Source organism: Octodon degus, unplaced genomic scaffold, assembly GCF_000260255.1.
Source record: "Octodon degus isolate 3935 unplaced genomic scaffold, OctDeg1.0 scaffold00050, whole genome shotgun sequence".
NCBI classification, from domain to species: Eukaryota; Metazoa; Chordata; class Mammalia; order Rodentia; family Octodontidae; genus Octodon; species Octodon degus.
This window is the reverse complement of record NW_004524626.1, coordinates 9,708,754-9,724,761: the sequence shown is the minus strand read 5'-3', so window position 1 is coordinate 9,724,761 and position 16,008 is coordinate 9,708,754. Positions and strand designations below refer to the sequence as shown.

The window sequence follows — 16,008 nt, the reverse complement described above, 5'->3', positions numbered from 1 at the left end:
TGCCTACAACCATCTTCCAGGTCAACTTTGACCTGCAAATTCATGCTATTGTTTTATTTTTAGTTTTCACTATTTCTAAAGCAGGGACCCACGCTAGCTGTCAATTGGTGTTTCCGGCCCTTGTAAACTACTACGTGTATTCTCTTATTTATTGTTCATGACCAATCCCTCCTCCAGTAGAAGCTCTATGAAGGTCTCATGGTTTGTAGTGGAGCCTATCCCCCCCGCCCGAAGAAGAGAGCGAGTTTAGCAAGAGGTTATTTTTCAGGGGCCAGTCAATATTTTAGGCTTTGTTTGTGTCATGTGGTATCTGTTCCACTACTGGGCTTTCCATTACTCTGAGTAGGTGGCTGTGTTCCAATAAAACTTTATTTAAACAAATAGGCAGAACGTGACCACAGGTCACAGATGGCCAATTTTTAAACTAGTTGAAAGTACTGGATACATGAAATAAAATAAAAATAAAAATTGAGTTCCCATAATTTTCATCCGCCATATTTATTTATTTAGTTATGTGTCAGGGTCGTCTGTGTTGTCCAGGCTGGCCTGGGATGCACAGCTAACCTCCTGCCTCAGCCTCCGGAGTGCTAGGAAGATACTGTTTCGTTACTAAAATAAAATCTAAAAACAGTTCTCAGCATGTAGGCCATAAAGGGGCGGTGCTGGGCCAGAGTTTGCTGATCCTCAAGTCGAACTGTGTCTACAAGTCGAATATTCTGGGAGTGCCCAAAACGCTCCACATCCTGAGAAGCTGATACTTGCCCTGCACTCGCTCCAAAGGGTGCCGGCCGGCGCGCGCCTCCTCATTGCCAACCCTCCGAGCCTCGCGCGCCTCTCGCCAGGCCCCGCCCACCTCCGTGGCGATTGGTCGGGCCTTGCCCTCTTCCTCGTTGGGGAACGCCCCCTATGATGGGCACCTCGTAAGACCAATGGAACGCCTCGGAGCCTCGAGACCCGCCTTCCTCGCGCCCGTTGAAGGCGGGCCGTTGGAGGGGGTAGGGCGTGGACTTGGTAACCGTTGCCGGGAACAACGCCCCGCCCCGTCTTGGCCGGCGGGCGGGAGGGCGGGCGGCGGCGGGAGCCGGCGAGGAGCGGCGGGGCCGCGGCGCCGCCATAGAGACTGTAGCCGTGGAGACTGTTACTTACCAACGCCGACCAGCACGCAGCGCCGCCGCCGCGGGAGCCGCCGCGAACTCCCGGCCGAACTCCAGGTGACCGATGAGACCGCCCGGGGTCGGGGTGGCGGGGTCCGCGGGGCTGGGGTGGGTTGCGTACCTCGCCGAGTGCCCCGAAGTCGGGACTCGGCGTCCCGCACTCGCGCCGGAGTTTGGGGGCCCTGGCGACACCTCCCTCTCCTCGTCCCGCGTTCGGAGACTGGGGGACACAGTGCCTCACTTGTGAGAAAACTTTCTGGAGTTGGGGAGCCGGGGACCCCAGGTCTTCAGGCTCCTGGAATAGAGACCTCGGGTGGTTTTTCACTTCCTGGATCCTTGATTTGGGGGCGCCCAGCGATACGCCTCTTATTTGCCTCATCGCTTCCTGAATGAGGAGCTCCCAGGGACCGATCTCTCGCTTTTACCCCCAAATTCCCGGACTGAGGACTCCCGCGGACTATTTTCACTTTAATCCCGCAAAGCGCTATTGGGGGCTGCCTGGGCCTCCTTCTTACTCTCATCCTAAATCTCCGGAGTTGGGGCCACTGAGCCCCAGCTTCTCCCTCTTACTCCCCAAATTCCTGACTCGGATGAGCTCTTTTAATGTTCCAAATCTCCGAAATCAGGGCTCCCGGGACCTTTCAGTCTCAGACTCTTAGGAATTAGGAACCTATCAGTGGCCCCTTCAGTTCACCCCAAATTCTTGTGTGCGAGGTGTCCCCGGGGACGGACCCCTTCTTCCCTTTTGCCCCCGACACTGAATTGTGGGCGCCCTTTCACTCTTTGACCGAAACGTCGGTGCATTTCTCCTGGGGAGACCCTCTTCCCTCCTCACCTTTTCGCCCCAAACTTGTGGACCACGGGCCTTCCCAGAGGGTCAGTTTCTTACCTTTCACCCCCTTCCCGCACCTGCCTCCCATGCCCGGTTTGGGGGGGTCCCGGCTCCCCCAGTCCTGCGCGCGCCACCCTAGAAAGTCTCTGCGCACCTAGCTCCCCCTGTCGGGACCGAGCGGGGAGCGAGCGAGCAAAGTTTCACCAAAGGTTTCTTTAAATCGGTTTTTTTTTATTTATTTTTATTTTTTTTTTACCTGCACTTCGCTCGCTTGGCGACGGAGCCCCACGCTGTGGGCGCGCTGTCTCCCCCCAAGAGCGACCCCAGCCCAGCCCAGCCCAGCCCAGCCCAGCCCCCTCGCTCCTCTCCTTTCCCTGCTGCCTGCCCCGAGCTGACCGCGGCCCCGGTTGCTCCCGCTGCTCCACAAGGCAAGTTGGGTTCCCGATCCCTCGGCTATTTCCAGGGCCCCCGGGGCCCAGCTGCCCCGGCCACGCGGGTGGCGGCGGGGCGGGGGTGTCTCCTTCCTATTTTAACCTCCTGGTCGCGCCCGAGCAGGGAAGGGACGGGCAGGAGGCCTCTGCTTTCCCCTCCCGGCCAGCTCCTTCCAGCTTTGGGGGCGTTTTTGATACCACGCTCCCTGACTGGCCTGGTGCGGTAAAAGGTCGATTTGATGAGGTTTCTCCCTTCTGGTGGTCTGGCCTGTGCAGAGCCGAAGTTTTCAGTGTTCGCAGATTTATTCTGTTTCGGCAAGCACTTTTGCGTTATGACAACAATGCACTAACAGGCCAGGCATGGTGGTGCACACTGTCATCCTAGCGCTCTAGGGAGGCAGAGGCAGGAGGATTCCGAGCTCAAGCCCTGCCCCTGCAACTTAACAATTTGTCTAGACCTTGTGTCAGAATAAAAACCAGCTGTGCTTATGAAGACCCCTGGACTGCAGCCTCAGTAAAACAACAACAATAAATAATAATAATAATAAATAAATAACAATAATAATGCATGTACCCTGTAACTACATACAATGAATGTGCCCAATAAAATTTTTGTAAAAAGTAAATGTGAAAGAGGAAAACCTCAACAAGAAAACCTTTTTTCCTACACGTATGGTCAGCGGGCTCTTCTCTATGTGTTCATGCTTCTTCGATCTTTTCCTTCCTCGGAGCAGTATTTATTTATCCCTGTGCCAGGCGTGGCCCTTGCCCTGGTGGGTGGCCAGACTTGAGCGGCCTTAAAACAGTCTTGGGAATGGCCACTTACCTACACTGGTGGGAAGCGAGGGCTGTGGTCAGAGCCCCAAGGATGTGAATTTCATGTCTTTCATCCTGGTGCCCTGGCTTTGCCAAACTGAGTGGGATTTAGGAGCTGGCAAAGCTGCTGTGTTCGGGAATCCCTTATGCTGTGGCAGGTTTGGATTTTGAGTGAGCTAAGAAATAGTTCGTGCCTGGAAAACAACAACAACAAAAAACCCAAATGATTTTACTCTTGAGTTGTGTCCCTGTAAAGCAGGATCTGAGAGGAGAGCACAAGCCCGGGAGCCGGGGTTGCTTGCCTCTGGGTGAGGGCCCCACCACCTAACCTTGGCTGTGTGTGGATGTCCTTGTTTTCATCTGCTAGCAGCGTTGGGCGTTGCGGGCTGGTGCACCGGACCACACAGCAGAAGTGCGCATGTTGGCAACTGCTTATCTGGGCCTCTGCTACAACCTTAAGCTTCATCTTCAAGTTTAATCAGTAATAATATTCAGTTACTTTGATTTTAAGTAACTTTAATATCGTCGAGTCAAACATTTGAATTAGTTGTGAATTTTACAGTAATTGATGATTGCTTTGCTGATAAAATTCTAGGGCTGGGAGGATATTATATTTGTTTGTTTCCTTTTTTTTTGAGACAGTGCCTTGCTCTGCAGCTCAGGCTGGCCTGGAGTTCACTCTGTAGCCCAGGCTGGTCTGGACCTTGCAGTGATCCTCCTGCCTCAGGCTGTCTTGCGCTGGGACTACAGACCTACGCCACCATGCCCAGGTGTTTCTTTTTTTAATTAAGTAAAGGTTGCCTGCTTATTTAGGAGGTGGAGTTTTGTGTTTTGTTCTGTTTTGCTGGTGGTGGTGGTGGTGGTACTCTGGGTAGACCCCATGGCATAGTGTATGCTAGGCAGGTGTTCACCCTGAGCTACGTACTTAGCCCAGCTACTTAAAAATGCCTGCCCATACCTACATTTGTTGTAAATTACGAAAGTTTGGATGTGGGGGCGGGACTAGGGATGGAACCTAGGGCCTTTGCACTGTTATATCCCCAGCCTTTTTTAATTTTTGAGAGTCTTACCAAGCTACTAAGTTGTCTGGGCTGGCTTGAACTTTTGATCCTCCTGCATCAGCCTCCCTGGGTACTAGGAATGAAGTGTGTACTACTCCCCCCCATTATGGCCTGTGCCTAGATGTCCCCCCAGGCCCCATACAGTCATAGGTGAGGCTTCTTCCTAGGTGGCTGAATCTATGATGTGTGATTGATTCATGGTGCAAAGCTGGGATTAAGAGTGGGTATTTATTAAATCAGTTCACTGATTGGTTTGGCACCACCCTAATCCCAGTAGCCTGGATAAGATATAAGGGACAGAAAGAGGCTTGTCTTGTCCTTTGGCCTGCTTTCTTTGCTGCCTCCTGCCCACTATGAGCTGTTTCTCCTCTCTGATGCCCCTCTGCCATGTGCCACCATGCCTTGGAGCCAGCCAATTACGGGCTGAAACCTCTACAAACTGTGATCTAAGTCAACCTTTCCTCCTTTGATGTTGGGTTTTGGGTATTTTGCCTCAGCAATGAGAGAAGAGGAATTAAGACCGCACCCAAGTATGAAACTTTCTAAGAAGCAAAGGGAAGTCCTAAGCAATGCCACCCCACTTGTGAAAACCCTCAGCAAGCTGGAGGGGCTGAGAGTACAAGTCCGCATACCATCTTGATGTTCCACATATAGGGAATTCCAAGTAGTCATGTCCATCTATATTTCTGCTCCAGATCATGTAAATATTCTCATTAGTAAGCAATCTCAGATCTGTTCAGATCAGGTTTTGGTGCCAAATGAATCTGTAGCAGATTTTTAAAAATTCCAGTGTCTGTTGGATTTTAATATTGTTATGAGGAATTGCAGGTTTGTGTGATGTTTAAAGTGGTATTTGATTCCCTGGAATTCTGCAGTACAATGGGCTCCCCTGTAGACTGTGTGCTCTTAGACACATGCCTGGCATAATATATGTGCTTACTCAGTTGGACAGGTGGCTGGATGGGTGGATGGATGGATTGGTGGGCAGGTGGATGAGTGGGGTGGGTAGGTGGGTGGGTGGATGGATGGCTGGCTGGCTGGCTGGCTGGATGATGGGTGGGTGGGTTGATGGATGAGTGAGGTGGGTGGGTGGATGGATGGATGGATAAATGGATAAATGGATGGGTGGATGGATGAGTGAGGTGGGTAGGTGGGTGCATGGATGGGTGGGTGGATGAATGGGTAGGTAGGTGGATGGGTGGGTTGGGTGGGTGGGTGGATGGGTGGGTGAGTGGATAGATGAGTGAGGTGGGTGGGTGGATGGATGGATCGGTGGATGGTTTGATGGATGCCTGGGTGGATGAATGAATAGATGGATGATATGTATGTTTGGACTTAGGCTAGAAACTAAAAACTACTTGTGTGCCTTTTGCAAACCCAGAGATCAACAAAATAACTCTTATAGGAAAAAAATAGAGGGCGACCTTTACAAGAGGAGAAGCATCTGAGTCAGAAGAGCCAGGCAGACCCACCCCACTCCCTGTAGTAAATATCCACTTGCTTGGCTGGGTTACCCAGGCCAAAATCTTGGAGTTGGCTTTGACCTCTCACTTTTTTCTAAGCCATCAGCAAATCTTGTCACCCTTGTGTTACCACAGCTCACTACCTCCACTGCCAGCCCCCTGGTCCAAGCTGTCATTATCCTCAGTGATTTGGTAGTGGCTTGTGTCACTCCATCCTCCCAGTAGCTGGCTGGTGGCTGTTCATTGGGATGCTATTAATTCCCAGTCCAGACCTTCCCTTGGCTGCCTGCTGCTGGCCTTGAAAGTCCTGGGCCCCCCAACTTGCAGTCTTTGCCCAGACTTTTGGGGGCCCCTCACCCTCCCTTTAGGCCTTTTCTCCAGTGTCACCAGGTCACCTGCTGGGAAAGAAGGCCCTGAGCCTCCTTCCTGGCGTCTTTTGTCTCCTCAGTGTTCATCAGTATGGAGCGTCCTGTGACTTGTATACATTCATTTTATTACCACTGTCCCCTCTGTAGAATGGCACATGGTGAGAGGATGAAGCACAGTGTCATTATCCTGTCCTCTCAGCAGCCAGGACATCCATAATAGCAGCTGGTACGGTTGTCCTGCTGGAAATAACTCCTGTTAATTATTTAACACAGGGCTTGTCACCTAGTAGGTGCTCAGCAAAGACTAAATGTTGTTGTTGTTAGCAGTACTGGAGATTTAACAGTGTTTGCATTGAGCTACATCGATAGGCCTTTTTAAAAAAATTATGTTTCTGAAATAGGGTCTCACTGTGCAGTTCAGGCTAGCCTTACACTCATTATGTAGCCCAGGCTGGCCAGCCTTAAATTTACAGTGCTCCCCCTGCCTCAGCCTCCTGAGTACTGAAATTACAGGTCTTTGCCACCACAGCCAGTGTGTTTTTAGTTTGAAACAAGATCTCCCTAAGCTGTCCAGGTGGAACTCAAACTTGTAATTTCTTGCCTCAGCCTCTGTTGTAGGGTAGGAAAGGGTCTTGACCTAGTTTAGGAATTCGCTGGCACAAATATGTCACTTTGCAAGTGCAGGTGCTCTGTGTGTCTGTTATCACCTCTCCTGCTCCCAGTGCCCAGCAATGAGCTGCGTGGCCACAGAGATCTGGCCGGAAAGGCAGGGCCTGCGCTTGGGCCTCCGAGCCCCTCGGCTCTGTCCTCTCCTATTGCCTCCCTGCTGCATGAGATCTGGTGGGATCTGCCTGCGCCCCAGCAGTCCCTTCCCCTGCTTGTGACGCTGTGATTCTGTGACTTGCTGCTACCTGCGTGGATGATTCACAAAGCCAGAACATTTCGGATGTTGTGAATCACTTGGCACCTGCCATCCAACATGTTTTAAAATGGAAAAAAGCCATGAAGCCATTAAGCATATATAGAACGTGTGTGTAATGGCTCGGTAGAGTGATTAGGTGCTGCTCATTACGAATGCAGCCCAGATGTGCCGAGCAGGCTGTTTCTCCAACAATCTCTTGTTATTTTGATTGCAAGTGCATGTTGAGGAAGAAGAGGCCTCATAATAAGAAACTTCACAGGAGTGCACTCAGCCAGATCTTGGGGTAGAGGCCAGAAACAGGAGGGGGGTGCTGATTAGGCCTCCTGTGTGGAGTTCAGAGGGAGGAGCCTTGGGGAGGGGCAGCAGGTGCAAGGGCCCTGGGGCGAGGAGGGGGTCCTCAGGGCCTGGAGGAGAACAGACAACAGGAGCAGTGGGGCTCATGCCCAGTGAGCAAAGGGAGGACAACTTTCCAGGGCTTGGGCTCCCGGCAGAGTCTGCGTGCCAGTTGGTGTGTAAATTGATGCATCAGGTCACTGTGTGCAGTGTTTGCTGGGTTATCTGCTTACCAGACATCGTTCATTCACTGCTGTGGGAACCAAGCACCGCCCTATCAGGACAGAGATCTAAGGCCATCCAGGCAGAGAGGGGTCCAGCAGGGGCCATGCCATCATCCCCGGGCACAGTGGGCACCCAGAGGTCTCTGTGCCTGCAGGAGCTGGGCCCCAGGGAGGAGAGGCTGGAGCGGGGCCTGGGGTGGAGCCGGAGGGCCCTGCCCGTTCAAGGCCATGGTGAGCTGGGCTCCCGGCCCCACCGGCCTGCCCACCTTGGGAAGTCAGTTTCGTCGGTGCCTCACTGTGCACATCACCCACACATCGACCATCTCTGGCTGCTTCATGGACAGTGACGGAGCGCAACATTTACGACAGAGATGGAACGTGGCCGGCGAAGCTTAAAATATTTAGTCTGGCCCTGACCCTGGCTAGATGAGGGGATTTGTCTCTGGCCCTTCTGGGCTGGTGTGGCTAGAAGGTCACAGTTCTGGGGTCAGACAGGCCTCTATCTATCTATTAGCTATCTTTATTATTATTATTTTTATTGACAAGGCTTTGCTATGCAGTTCTGGGTGGCCTTGAACTCGTTATGTAGCCCAAGCTGGCCTTGAACTCATGGCGTTACTCCTGCCTCGGCCTCCTGATATTACACTATACCTGGCTCCAACAGGCCTTTAGATCTTTATTATTTATCTACTTATTTTGGTATCAGGAATCAAACTCACGATCTTGCGCTCATCAGGCAGGCACTGTGCCGCTGAGCTGTATCTCTGGTACAGACAGGCCGTTAGCACGTGCCACAGAAGGCTAGCATCTGTCAGTCACACAGGGGTGACTGCTGGCATGGCCCGGGCATGTGATGGGTACAGCCTAAAGCCACAGCCAGGGAGGGGAGTAGGGCCCAGCCATGGGCTTTCAGGGTCTCTGTGGGTGTTCAGTGGCATGGGACCTGCAGGGCTGATAGCCATGGACACCCCACATTCCTGGTGTTAGGGAACTTGTGGGATGTGACCTTTTGGTGAAGCAGGGAATGTGGAGGAGGCTGGTTAAACAGAGCAGGGCACCATGCTGGTTGCGTGCATGGTCAGTGGAGGCGCACGTGGGACTTGGGGGGACTGTGCCGCAGTGGGCGCTGTGGTGGCGGCCCTAGCTGAGGGCCATGCTGGCTAGAGGTGAGGCCCTGGAGCTCCAGGTGGCTCATTTTGGTCCCAACAGTGGCAAGGCCACAGAAGAGGGTGGCAAGTGGGAAGAGAGGATGAGGACAGAGCCACCAAGCCTTCAGGGACAGGAGACCAAAGGGCCAAAGCAAAAATTTATGTTGTTGTTTTCTTTAAATTGTGGAAAAATCTGTATAATGTAAAATTGGCCATCTCAAGCATGTCTAGGTGCCCAGCTCGGCGGCATCGAGCACATCCCACGGCTACGCGCCATCTGTGCCACCCACCTCCGGGATTGCCCACCTCTCCATGCTGACCTTGTCTCCAGGAAACACTGACTCCTGTCCCCTCCCCAGCTCAGCACTGCCATCCATCTGGCTCTGTGAATTTGATGATGCTGGGCATCCTGAGAGTGGACCCTGCAGGGCATGATCCTCTGTGTGTGGCTCAGCTCCCGGAGCAGCATGGCCTCAAGGTCTGTCCATGCTGTGGCAGTGCCACAGCTTCCTTCCTTTAATGGCTGAGTAACATTTCATCACATAGATGGAGTGCACTGTGTGTATCCATTCACCTGCCACGGACACTGGGCTCGGTTACTCTTCGTGGCTGCTGGAAATCCTGCATAGGGCGAGATCTGGAAAGGAGGCTCAGAAGGCAGAGGAGAAGCAAGTTCACAGCAGAAGGTCAAGGTCTGGTCACGACCAGAAGATGAGGCTTGGGCGAGTTCCAAGGGAAGAAGGTTTCTGTGTGCCCAGAAAGGTAGACTTGGCTCCTGAGCCCCTGTATCCCCAGGAAACCGCTCAAGTTGCACCACTGATGCAGACATTCATTTCTGCCTGGCACAGGGTGCACGCCTGGCATCCCAGCACACTGTGAGGCTGAGACAGACCGCAAGTTCGAGCCCAGCTGGGGCAATGTAATGACTTAGGGAGACCCTGTCTCAAGATAAGCAGTGAAGGGGGCTGGGGTGCAGCCTGGTGCCACAGCCCTGGCTCACTACCTGAGCTCTCTCTCACACAGACACTGAACAAAAGGCAAAAGCGAAAAACCAAAAAGAAAAGAAAAAAGAAAGCCTGTAATTCTTTATTTCTAAGTTTGCCATGACACCTAGTTATGTTTTGTTTTGTTTTTTAAAAAGCAAACTGTTTATCTTTTAGAAATACAGCTATGTTTCCCAGGCTGCATTCAGTTCCAAAGGCCATTTTTGGGTTAAGATCCTAGAAGCAGTTCCTAGAGAAGGGAGCAGCCCACAAAAATGTGTGGCTGCTCCCCTCTGGGGCCAGCAAGACCCCAAAGCAAACACACAGCACTTTTCCCAGCCTCGGTTCTCCCTAGGTACGTACCGACTTGTGCAGCTCACTTTGAGGAAAGCAATACAGTTTTGGAATTTTATTTATTTATTTACTTTTTTAATGTAGTTTTGAAATTTTAGACCCATAGAAAACAGAGGAAATGATGTGTTCCTTCCCCTTCTCCTTCCCCTTCTCCTTCTCTTCTTTCTTCTGTTTCTTATTCTTCCTCTTCTCCCTCTCCTCCTCCTCCTCTTCCTCCTCCTCTTTTCCTCCTCCATCTTCTTCAGTGGTCCTCCTGCATCAGCCTCTCAAGTGCTGGGATTATACATGTGGACCACCTCACCCAGCAATGTGCTTTTGCTCATAAAAAATTCTTCATTTTCTAAAAGTATGTACTTCTATCAGGATTTTTTTTTTTTTTTTTTTTTTTTGTCTGTGCAGTGTTCTGCAGTCTCCATTCATTCAGTAAATATTGTGTTACCCAAATAGCAAGTGGCTGAAGAGCCTATAATGAGCCACATATTTTCATGTATTAATACTCATCTTCACAGGAGAATCACCATGAGTCTGATCTACGTAGTGAGACCCTGTAGACCCAAATCATCTTCTGTAGCCTCATGTGGTATTGAATAACTGTCATCCCAGTGCTCAGAATGCTGAGGCAGGAGGATCACTGTGAGATCCAGGCCAGCCTGGGCTATGTAGTAAATTCAAGGCCAACCAAAACTACACAATGAGATCTTATCTTAAAGAAAGGAAAAAAAAAAAAAATATATATATATATAGCCATATATGTATGTTGCAATACTGATATGTCACTGTCATCATGTAGAAAGTTACAAGGGGAGAATTCCTGGAGAAATTTTAAATTGGCATGGTGACTCCTGAGGTAACACCCTTCAGGTGAGTGGGAGAGTGGAAAATCCTTCTGGAAGCCTGTCTGACTCAGTAGTCGCTACAGATTTAACTGTGGATGTACTCAATGGGGAGTTCACCATGCCATCTGCCCTCTCACTAATTTGAACTGCGCTGTGTGAGGCTGGAGTTGGGAGGGCGAGGCTCCAATATGGCCTCCCTGCCTGGACTTGCGGTCGGGGCTCTTCCCCTTCCTCCCATCTGTGGGGCTTGCCCAGGCCCCGCTTCTCTCCCTCTTCCACTTGCAGGGGTCACGGGCGCCTCCGCCTTCTGCTTGCTGGCAGCTGCCTTCCTCCCCTCTCCTAGAAACAGTGGTCTCCGGCCTGCAGCGCTCCACAGTCAGGGCCACTGCACAATCGCTTCCAGGTCTTGGCACCTGTCGGCTCTTTGCAGAACCTAGGGTTCCGGCCCCTGGTGCTCTTCCTTATCACTCTCTCTACCCTCCTGGCTGGCCAGGCCTTCCACAGGAGGGACAGATAGGTACATTCTTGCTGCTTTCGTCTTCTAGACTGATGACTGGCCCTTGTGCTTGACCTAACTGTGTCAGACTTAGCTCGGCATTCAGAGCCTCCTCAGTCCAGTCCTGTCCTAACTCCCCTCTCCTTGCCTCATTTTTCTCTTCTCTGTGTGGCCTTGCTGGATGCTAAAAGTCTTGTGCTTCCTCACCATGGACTTCAGATGTTCATCGGTGAGTTAAGTGGGGAAACGTAAGACTCACACTGGAGCGTCCCACCCGTGGGGTTGACATGAGGGGCCAGACGGTTGTTGGTGGTGGGGCCCCTGTACCTGCTGTGAGGTGTTGAGCAGTGTCCCATCACACTGCCAGCAGCACACTCCCATCCCATTGTGGCCACGAAAACTGTGCCTTAGTTGGTCCGAGGCTTGCGGGTGAGGGCAGAATCACTCTGAGCATAGCAGCAGGAGTGACAAGGACTGCCTGCGGGGTTGCCCTCACAGCCATTGGTTGAGGCATAGCCAGGCTGTTCTGACATGTGCTAGTGATGTGTGCTTCCTTTCCTCTTCTGAGTTGTAACAGTGTCCTGCAAAGTGGGGACAGCTCCCCCAGCCACCCCCCAGGGAATTAGAGGGAAGGCTTCACAGCTAGCCCAGGAGTGAGGCGCACAGTCACCAAAACTCCGCAAGTGGAGCTCTTGTCTGAGAGCTGGTAGCCTTCACATCTCCAGTTCTGTTTCCATCTGAATCCACAATCCAGCCCCTTCAAGATGCCGTTTCTTTTACTAAATCCCCTAAGAAATTTGCCTGTTTGCCCAGCCCAAACTGCAAGTCAAGTTCTTTTCCAGAAAGTTCGAGAGGTAGAGTCTGTAATGGAAATGAGATCTTCTCAACACAGCGGACAGTATTAAATGCCTCAGTTTATCTATTACACCACTTACGAGGGTTTGATTGGTCTCTTGTTTTGCTTGGGAACTTTTCAAAGATTTTACTCTGTTAAAGTCAATTTGGAGCAAATCTAGACTGTCTTATCAATTCACCAAAACAGTAATTTTTTTTTTTTTTTTTGAGACAGGGTCTTGCTATGTAGTTCAGGCTGGCCTTGAACACATTATGTTGCAGGAGCTGGCCTTGAAGTCTTGGTGATCCTCCTGCCTCAGCCTCTGGAGTGCTGCAGTTACAGGTGTGCACCACCATGCCTGGCCCCTTTTTCTAAAATGTATTTAGTACAGGGTCTACAGGATCTCACGACACAGATCGGACTCATAGTGATCTTCATGTTTTCAGCCTCCCAAGCGCTGGGATTACACCCAGAGTCATTTTTAATGCAAATCAAACATAAAAGGTGAGGTAAATGGCATGGACAGCAAAATTCTGATTGTTTCTCAATAGAAACTGAAAGAATTGTTTACTCAGTTGTCTGGTTACAAAGCGTGATGGCACACACCTGCAATCCCAGCACTCTGGGAGGCTGAGGCAGGAAGTTCACAAGTTTGAGCCAAGCCTAGGCAACTGAGTGAGACCCCATCTCAAAATATAAAATAAAGAAGGGGCGGGGGCCGGGAATGGAATTCAAGAGTAAAGCTCTTACCTGGCAGGGGCTCAGCGCCAGGATGACTGTTAGATCTGCAAAGTTAGGTTTTGAAAATAAAGGGCCTACCGTGATGTGGAGCACTGGGCTTATGTGTACAGGGCCCCTGCTGTCCCCTCTGGAATGGCACTCCGATGGGAGCAGTGCCCCCTATCAGATAAGAGAAATGCGCTCTGAAGGGTTTAGAAAGACGGGGGAAGACTTAGAAGTTGTTTTAAGTTTCCCTTTCATAGTTTCAGTTCCTCGCAGTCCAGAAATAGTAAATGGAGAAATCCCAGAAATAAACCACAGGACATCGTTTTGAGCTAACTTTTCTTGCAGTGCACTGTGGTAAGGGTCCTGTCCTGGGTTATTGTAGATGTGCACCCCAAACTACGCCTAGTTGCTAAGTTCCGTTTTATCATTAGGACGCATATAGAGGAAAACACGTATGCCCTGTGGGGCTCAATACTGTCCACGATTTCAGGCCCCCACTGGGGCTAAGGGTGCCAGATTACTTGTGGTCCTTGCAAAAATTCAGCAAGGCCAGTATGACCTTCATACCCTAAACAGGCAGGATGGTGTACCCCTGTAATCCCAGCACTCAGGAGGCCGAGGCAGGAGAATCTGTGAGATTGAGGTCAGCCTCATGTACAGAGGGAGACCTCATCTCAAAAATAAACCAAATAACAAGAAATCAATGTTGCCTCAGCATCCAGGCTTGAAGGGTGGGGTCGTCCTATCTTCTCTCCTGTAGCCCACGACCCCTCTTCCCTCCTGGATGGTTCCTAGTGATCCCACTACCCTAACATCTCCTGTGTCACTCCTTCCCTCTCTGTTTCCAAGCCTCTGTTGTCAAGGCCATTGTAGTCACCTGATTTCTGCTGTAGGGGAAGGGGACAAAGGGACCACGCAGGTCCCGTTATTCACATGCTCCAGACCAAATGCTCCTGTTGATTTGGAGCACTGAGGGATGCCATGACCGCACTTCCCTGAGTTGTGAGAACTTGCAAGGCTCTTTAACGAGACACGATTAGGATGGAAGCTGCGGTGGCTGGCAGGCCAACTGTGGACGCCTGTCTGTCCCTTATTTTTTAAACTTGTATTAGTCCACGTTTGCAGCATGTCATGGCCATCTCCCTCGCAGGAAGCTGCTTGGGCACAACACAGTTAATTCTTTTTCTCCCCTTTCCCTCCTCCCTCCAGGTCCCTCCTGTCTTGGTGTAGCAGGAATCTGCTGTCAGTCAGGCACAGCAAGTGCGGCAGGCCGGGCCTGTGTGTGTTTCCCAATAACCGGGCGGGCGTCCGGGACTCACTGCAGCTCTGCTTTGCTGAGCACTCTCTCCTGGCGCTGAGGGAAACCCATCCCCGAAGTCTAAGAAACATCTGTAGGGAAATTTGCTGTAAATTTTAAGGAACTGAACCAATAAATGCTTTTACAAATTGGTACCAGGGCCTTTATTTGAGCAAAAAAACCCCACAGAATGCCTTAGCGCTCAAGCAGGCAAGAGGGACAGGCACCCTACAGCCAGGCAGTTGCTCCTACCACTCTCATCTTTCCTAGTAGACACACGGGTGGGGCTGTGTACCAATAAAACTTTGTTCCTGCACCTCACATGTGAATTGCATCTAATTTGCATGCATCACAAAATAATTTTGATTTTGATTTCTTGCAACCAATTCAAAATGTAAAAATCATTCTTAGCTTGCACCGGTCACCTTCTGGCATATAAGGAGTCAGTCTGGTACACCTCTCTCCCCCCAGGAAAAAGAGAGTTGGAGGAGAGATGCAGGTCTGTTGGGGGGCACCAAAGAGAGGAATTATTGGCAGAATGGACTGGTGTTCTGAGTACATCCAGGTCATACTTTTAAAAAAATTATTTATTTATTTATTTATTTATTTATTTATTTATTTATTTATTTGGTACATGGTCTCACTAGGCAGCTTGGACTTGTAGTGATCCTCCTGTTTTCAGCCTCCCAGTGCTGGGATTACAGGAGTGCGCCACCACGCTGGGCCTTGGTGACCAGCACAGCCAGTGCTACTGGGCTGGAACCTGGGTCCTTGCGCTTGCCAGGCAGGTGCTTAGACTGCTGAGCTATCTGCCCAGCTCCCCAGGGCATTCTTTGATCCAAAAATCCTTCTGCCTATTTTCTAGTGACATAGTCTTGAGATATGTGTGACTCTGCAGAGGGTTGTGCAGCACATGGCCTGTGGGGACCGCGCCTTAGGGTAGCATCTCCAGGAGCGCCGGAATTGATGGTGCAGCCCTGTCTCCCCCGTCCCTTCCTGCTCTCTGTGCTTCTACTCTGTTCCTTCTGCATAACTGTCCAGTCTGCTCCCCAGCTGTGCCCTGAGGATGTGCTGGGTCAGCTCGCCAAGGGCCCTTGCACTTCTCACACTTCGCCCAGCTCCCTGGGACACCGTGGTGGAGGATCTTAACTTAGAGACCAGCCTGGGCCACCTAGAACTTGTCCTGCTTAGAACTTGTCTCAAAATGAAAAATGAAAAGGGGCTGGGGGTGGCTCAGTGGTAGAGTGACTCCCGCTTTTGCTTTTGTCCAGGCCTGGGATTGTGCCACCTCCCACAGGCCTGCAGGAGCCCCCTTCATCTCAACCCTCGTGGGAGTCATTATCCCTTACTCCCCTCTCACCATTTCAGGACACCTCATGACCGCTTGGCTACCTGGCCAGACCCATGTCCTCCCCTAGGAAGGCGTCCCGGATCCTGCAGGTGCCGTGCATGTGCTGGGGCCCTGGCAGGCCTCGCTGCCCCCCCCTCCCCGCAGTCCCCACGCCCCTTCCCTATCACCTTCAGCTCCTGGGGCTGCCCGGCTGCCTGCCAGGCAGGTTTGTGCCATGGATGCTGCAAGTTCCTGCTTGTTGCTGGTGACTCTGCGCTGAGCTCACCTAGCAACCGCTTGGCCCTGCCCCTGCCAAGTCACTGTTTTTTTTAAAATTTTTATTTATTTATTTATTTGAGAGAGAGAGAGAGAGAGAGAGAGAGAGAGAGAGAGAGAGAG

At 51.3% G+C, this 16,008-nt stretch overlaps 1 protein-coding gene across 4 annotated transcripts in view; it reads left to right on the top strand.

Annotated features, from left to right (window-relative positions):
• The first annotated feature begins 1,056 nt into the window (after positions 1–1,056).
• The window catches only part of Rfx2 (regulatory factor X2), a 75,870-nt gene continuing 60,918 nt past the window's right edge, over positions 1,057–16,008 (top strand). For all 4 annotated transcript variants that reach the window (XM_023717082.1, XM_023717081.1, XM_023717079.1 and 1 more), the window contains exon 1: positions 1,057–1,211. The gene's annotated coding sequence lies outside the window, so the exon portion shown is untranslated. The remainder of the gene's footprint in view (positions 1,212–16,008) is intronic.